Source organism: Sinocyclocheilus grahami, unplaced genomic scaffold, assembly GCF_001515645.1.
Source record: "Sinocyclocheilus grahami isolate Dianchi unplaced genomic scaffold, SAMN03320097.WGS_v1.1 scaffold1449.1, whole genome shotgun sequence".
NCBI lineage: Eukaryota > Metazoa > Chordata > Actinopteri > Cypriniformes > Cyprinidae > Sinocyclocheilus > Sinocyclocheilus grahami.
The window spans coordinates 111,867-119,173 of NW_015506628.1; the positions used below are offsets into that span (position 1 = coordinate 111,867).

Below are 7,307 nucleotides of genomic sequence, written 5' to 3' on the forward strand. Positions count from 1 at the left end.
TAATCATTGCCCAGCACTAATATTAATATGTAATATTGAATATTAATAGTGGTTCTTATTGTGATCAATGTTGAAAACAGTTTTACCGGTTTCAGGGTTCTCTAATGAACAGAAAATTAAAAAGAACAACATTACTTTGAAATAGAAATCATTTGTAACATTGTAACATTATAAATATCTTTCCGTTCACTTTTGATCAGTTTAACGCAACACAACACATTTAATGCAAGTATTTATTTATTTACTTTCTTTCTTTTCTTACAAATCCATACACTGTTGAATGGCAGTGTAGCACGGTTTTCAAAAAATATTAAGCAGCAAAAATGGTTTTCAACAATAATAATGAGAAATATTTCAAATTAGCAATTGAGAAAACATTGAGAAAATAATGCAGTGTTTTAGCAATCAATAAAATATTTCATATGTAAATAAGCACTTACGTATATCTCATTTTGTGTTCCAAAGAAAATAGGGGTCTGAGACAACGTGAGTTAACACTGACAAAATTCATTTTGGGATGAATGAGGGTACAGGAATAGCACCACGAACGAACCAATGGCGCGTCCAGCTATGTTGAGTGTATCGTTACAGCGTAGTTGGATACAGCGTTGTGTTAGGAAATATGGTTTATGATTCAAAATCGTAGATACTTTAATTTACATAATTACTCAGGACAGTAGAGTTTGCAAGCTCATGTTTTCTATAGCCTACTGCACTTCACTTTTTATGCATGCGTTGAATGAAACAAACCTGTAGTAAAATCACCTAGATGTAAAGTTAGTTCAGAGTTTTTGGTCGGTATTTTTTCACCTGGCACTGCAACTTCAAGAGCGCAAACATGACAGCAGGTTCAGTGGCAGCACCTCAGATCATTCTCGTTCGCCTGCCGCCTCCAGGAAAAGCCAAGCATGAGATTGACTCCTGCACTCCTGTAAGAGATCAAGTCCGGTGAGTCAGTGCGGTTGTGACTGTGAGTGACACAGGCTTGTTCCTCGCTTGTTGATCTTCATGTGTTTTATGTTGCATATGTCCCAGACTCCTCTGATGCGAGTGTCCTGTACACGCTGGACGGCAGTAAGCCGGAGATGATGAAGATGAAGAGGCCGGGTTTTGGTGACAGCAATCTGAAGTACACTGAACCTGTCCGCATACCTGCGGGGAAAGTGTCTGTGAGAGCCATGGCTGTCAGCACGTATGCACATTGTATGCGGTGTTGTTTATAATAGGCTGGGTGTTTTTTCTCGATTACAGGCATAATGTCCAAGAGTTTGATTTTTGTAAAGTAAAAAAAAAAAAAAAAAAAAAATAAAGCAAGGGTGTCAAAACTCGGTCCTGGAGGGCCGGTGTCCCGCAGAGTTTAGCTCCAACCCCAATTAAACACACCTGAACCAGCTAATCAGGCTCTTACTAGGCATACTAGGAACTTCCCGGCAGGTGTGTTGAGGCAAGTTGGAGCTAAACTCTGCAGGACACCTGCCCTCCAGGACCGAGTTTGGGCACCCCTGCAATAAACAGTCGATTCACATAATCATAAACAGTCATTTCACAATCAATTAGACATGATAGCAGTTGCATATCATGGTACAATTGTGTACTGGAAACAGAGATACATATCATAGTATAAGTAACAACAGAAAAAGGATAGTGCCAATAAGTAACAAACAAAGAATAGTAAATGCAACAAAAATACACAGAACGAAAATACTCAGAGAGAATTACAGCTGGTAGTACAGGATGAGGAGAGTGTCTAAAGAACATGTTATGACTGATAGTATTGGGTAAACAAGTATGTTTTTGAGTTGTGATTTAAATACAGAGAGTGAGGTTATTGTCCTTAGTGCCAGTGGTATAGAGTTCCATAGTTTAGGTGCAAGGACGGAAAATGACCTGCCACCCACTGAAGCTAGACGAAATCTCTTTCTATATAGAGAGAGAGAGAGAGAGCGAGAGAGCTGGGTAGTAATTGATTACATGTGATCTTGAATACCTAATCAGATTCCAAAAATTAAGTATTTGTAATTAGATTAAATTACATTTTAAAATACTCGTAATCAGACTACAGTTACTTTTTATGGATTGCCTGATTACATATTTACACAATAGCACAAATTTATTCTTAATTTATTTTTGTCACAGGGTCTAGTTGGTGTGCCCTTTATAGTCACCAGAGGGAACACTTTGTAGTTTCGATTTGTTTCTCTGGACTTCAGTTCCCATCACCCTTTGCTTTGACAATCATGTCTCATTTTATTCAACTGTGTCTCATTTACCTTGTTAACATCCTCCACATAATACTGGTTTTCTTTGTCTTGTTTGCTGGTTGATTGTTTTCTGTTACGTGTGTCTTTGTTCTGGTTGCCCTGTTGTTGGATTATTTATAATAAATGCTGCACTTGAATCATCCTGTTTGCCGTGACATTTTGATTCTCCTTAATTCCTTTTCCATTTTTTCCATTTTCCTTTCTAAAATAGCCTACCAGTATGTATGTGTATATACTGTACATTGCATTAAAACTGTCTTGGGACCTTGCCTTTATTTAATTTTCTGTTATAAAATCTTATTTATAGTTTTATCCTTGTTCCAAACCCTACGATGAAAAAACAAATGAGAGTAAAAATTATTTCTGTGCTTTAATATCTGCTTGCACATCGTGCATTTTCTATTCTGTTCCTATTGGAAACTTTGCATTCTCTCATATTTGCGTTCTCTCGCAAAACTATTTTGTTTTGTTTTTTGGGGGGGGAATGCAAAAATGTGTGAGAACAAAAACATTGAAATATAATTGTTCCTCAAACATTTTTTTAACAGACAACACATCTCTTTAGGGGCTCTTCAAACCAGATTTTAAACTAAAATAATATTAAAATGAAATAAATTGTAAATAACATAAAAAAATCAAACTTGTTAATAAACTATAAATGTATTTACAAAATTATGATTATTTAAATAAAGAGTAAAATAAAGTTTTTACCAGTTTGTATTGTGAAAAATTGGTATACACTATCAAGTTTATATAAAAACTGTCCCGTAGTTGTGATGTAATTTCCACCACAACCAACATTTTTATCCCTAATAAAGTTTTGTCAGTGAAGAGCTTGAGATGAAATATGAAACCTGAAGAAAAATCCTAGTAAATATCACTTGAGAACAGAATATTGTTTTTGTTGTGCATCCTATACAGTCAAGTTATAATTTCATTTAATTGTGTATTTTTATTTTTCAAACAGTTGAATATGAAATTAACCTAAGCAAGAGCAAAAACAAAAGTTTATTTTATTCCAAAAATGTTTAAAATGTGATTTCCATCACTGTCATTTCCATAATGCTGCTGAACCCAATACATCATTTGAAATATCACAGAACTATCATTTGATGCATGTATATCCGTTGTTAGTTGACAAATTATATAAACTATTTTCTCCATCAAAAATGCCTGTAGTTGAAAAAACACCCAACAACAAATTGTACTACAAACTGACTCCAAGAGCGTTTGCTATGTAACGCAGCGATGGCCGTCAGAGTGCAGTCGTCACCAAGGTTTTCATAGTGCTGCCGTCTCCTTCAGATGAGCAGGATCTGACTCCAGGCCATGAGGATGACACTTTGACAAACGGCCGACCAGTCATTGGCAAGGATGTCAGTTTTAAACCCAATCTGGTTTTAACGTTATAATATTGCATGCATTTAAGAATATGTATTATAAATAATACTTTTACGTTGAACAGGATTCATTAATGAATTTGAAGGGGAGCGAAAATGGAGCTGGCATTTCCTCTAGTAAAAATTTAGGTAAATCATTTGGTTCTAGACAGTGCATTTGTCACACACACAATATCTTGACTGTCTTGTGCCAATTTTGTGCTCTTTTACATCAGATATTCCCAGCAGTGAATCTCGCAGAGCTTTGAAAGGCCCCCGATTCCTGTCACAATGCCTCGGCCCCAGTTCATCTGCACGGCTGACGGAGCAAAACATGCAAGTAACGGTTTACAACATGCATAAAAACCCTTTCAAGCAACCCTCACTATGATGGTGATGATTTTTTTTCTCAATTCTATTAGAACCAGAGCACAGATGTGGAAAACCTCTTAAAAACCTTGACGAGCGCTCAGATATCATGGATTCAGAGAGAGACAGATTTCCTTAGGTGGGGTATATACAGTATGTTTGTATTCAATATATTTATTAGTTAAATATGTTTATATTAATATTCAGTGTTGGGGAAAGTTACTTTTAAAAGGAATGCATTACAATATTGCGTTACTCCATAAAAAAAAGTAACTAATTACGTTGCTTAGTTACTTTTTATGGAATGTAATGTGTTACGTTACTTTTGCATTACTTTTTAAATCTGGACAGGGCTTGCTTGTTTGTTTTTAAAATAAAAAAGTTATATTTTTGGCAAATATAAAAGCCTTTTCACACCAAAAGTGAAATGAATAAGCCTCAGGCTGAAGGGAAAGTAAATGTACGTCCGTACAGTAGAATGCAGAAGATGACATTTCAACACACTTCAGCAATAAAAAGACACACAAATGTTGTCTAGAGTAATTTTTGCTTATTAGTATGGTTGAACTGGATCATCGAAGGTCAGAAGCAAAGACATTGCTTTATAGAAATACATAAAGGATATTTGTGTTGTTTAACATTTAATTATTGCAGGTTTGCGTCATATTCTGAGTTGCATTATTTAATTCATTTTGAGGAATACTGAATCTGTGTGTTTTTTGTGAGTGAGATGAATTAATGCATATTCATATTTATTTAAGATCTACAGTAACATCTTCTGATTTCTCTCAACATGGGGACAGGAGAGCTGTCAATCAATAAATTGGGAAAAAAAGTAACTTGCGTTACTTATTTGAAAAAGTAACTCAGATATTATCTTGTAAATTAAAAAGTAATGCGTTACTTTACTAGTTATTTGAAAAAAGTAATCTGATTACGTAACTCGCGTTACTTGTAATGCGTTACCCCAAAAACGGTAATATTCATCTTTCTGAAGTTGTCCAAAGTGCCTGAGTCATCACCCTTCGGATCCTTTTGCCTGATTCTGTCTGCACTGCGGAGCACCAGTGCCTCCAGTACCTGGTCAAAGGCTGCCCCCTACTGAAGGAGGACAGGTACAACATATTCTGCTACTACAAAAATACAGTGATGATCAGATAACCAGTGATAATTTCACAATAATATGAGTAGGTGCTGTGATTTTGCACAGATGGGTCTATGTTTGCATTGTAAAGCCATGGTGCCTCTCAATACGGCCACATGTGTGGTGTGCGAGTCTCCCCTGACTCAACAACTGCAGCCGCAGGCTAGTCTGAGACTACAGGTAAATTCTCATCTGTAGTAGAGCACTCCTATGAGTCTATTAAATGTACTTATTAGATCAATTAAGTATATTATATTCATGTTATTCTAGGATAAGCTCATCTGTCACTCTTGTGGGAAGGGAAACCTCGCTCATATCACACACTGTGTCACTTGTGAATCCCAGCAGCTGCTTCAGCAAACAACAGTAAGAGCCCCGACTACAAGAAATCTGCATTGTCTGCCTAGCTAATCAGAATTATTATTTAATAATTATTAGGATTGAGACAAGACACTATTATAACGGTGTTTTCATCCCACAGCGGTTTTTGAGCGGACAGAGAGCTGCACCTGTACCCAGCTCACAGGGCAAAATGGTCTCCTGCTCCAAGTGCAATAGAGTCAACCACTCGGACGCTCGATTCTGCGACTGGTGTGGGGCAAAGGTGACAAACCAAACTGTTGAAGACCTACACTACCAGTCAAACGTTTTTGACCAGTAAGACTTTTAATGTTTTTGAAAGAAGTCTCTTCTGCTCACCAAGCTTGCATTTATTTGATCCAAAGTACAGTAAAAACAGTAAAATTTTGAAATAGTTTTACTGTTTAAAATAACTGCTTTCTATTTGAATATATTTTGAAATTGTCCTCATTTGTAAGTCGCTTTGGATAAAAGCGTCTGCTAAATGACTACATGTAATGTAATGTAAAATGTAATTTATTCCTGTGATCAAAGCTGAATTTTCAGCATCATTACTCCAGTCTTCAGTGTCACATGATCCTTCAGAAATCATTCTAACATTCTGATTTGCTGCTAAAAAACGTTTATTATTTTATTATTATTATGTTGAAAACATTTTTCAGGTTTCTTTGATGAATAGAAAGTTCAGAAGAACATCATTTATCTGAAGTATAAATCTTTTGTAACATTATAAATGTTTTTATCATCACTTTTGATCAATTTAAAGCTAGGAATATAAATAAAAGTATTATTATTTTACTATAATTTTAGTGTGTGTGTGTGTGTGTGTGTGTGTGTGTGTATATATATATATATATATATATATATAAGTAAAACATTTCAAACGTTTTTTTGTTTTAATTTTGATGATTAGAGCTTACAGCTCAAAATCCAGTATCTCAAAATATTTGAATATTTCCCAAGATCAATCAAAAAAAGGATTTGTAAAACAGAAAATTTCAAGTTATGTAAAGTTATGTTTAAAAGTATGTTTATTTCTGCACTCAATACTTGGTCGGGGCTCCTTTAGCACAAACTCCAGCATCAGTGAGGTGTAGCATGGAAGCGATCAGCCTGTGGCACTGCTGAGGCACTACTGAGCCTTCAGCTCGGATCCACTGTTTCTTATCTTTCTTTTGAAAATACCCCATAGGTTCCATATGGGGTTCAGGTCAGGCATGTTGGCTGGTCAATCAAGCACAGTCATATCATGGTCAGCAAACCACTTGGAAGTGGTTTTGGCACTGTGGGCAGGTGCTAAAGCCTGAAACCTGAAATCAGCATCTCTATAAAGCTTGTCAGCAGATAGGAGCATAAAGTGCTCCAAAATCTCCTGGTAGACGGCTGCATTGACTTTGGACTTGATAAAACACAATGGACCAACACCAGCAGACATCACGGCACCCCAAATCATCACTGACTTCAGAAACTTCACACTCGCCTTCAAGCAGCTTGGATTCTGTGCCTCTCCACTCCAGTCTTCCTCCAGACTCCAGACCTTGATTTCCAAATGAAATGCAAAATTTACTTTCATCTGAAAAGAGGACTTTGGAGCACTGAGCAACAGTCCAGTTCTTTTTGCCCAGGTAAGATGCTTCTGATGTTGTTTCTGTTTCAGAAGTGGCTTGGTAGCCCTTTTCCTGAAGATGTCTGAGTGTGGTGACTCTTGATGCACTGACTCCAGCTTCAGTCCACTCCTTGTGAAGCTCTCCCAAGTGTTTGAATCGGCTTTGCTTGACAGTATTCTCAAGCTTG

At 36.4% G+C, this 7,307-nt stretch overlaps 1 pseudogene; it reads left to right on the forward strand.

The window, feature by feature from the left end:
* The first annotated feature begins 555 nt into the window (after nucleotides 1–555).
* LOC107570374 (double zinc ribbon and ankyrin repeat-containing protein 1-like) overlaps nucleotides 556–7,307 on the forward strand; it is a 21,025-nt pseudogene continuing 14,273 nt past the window's right edge.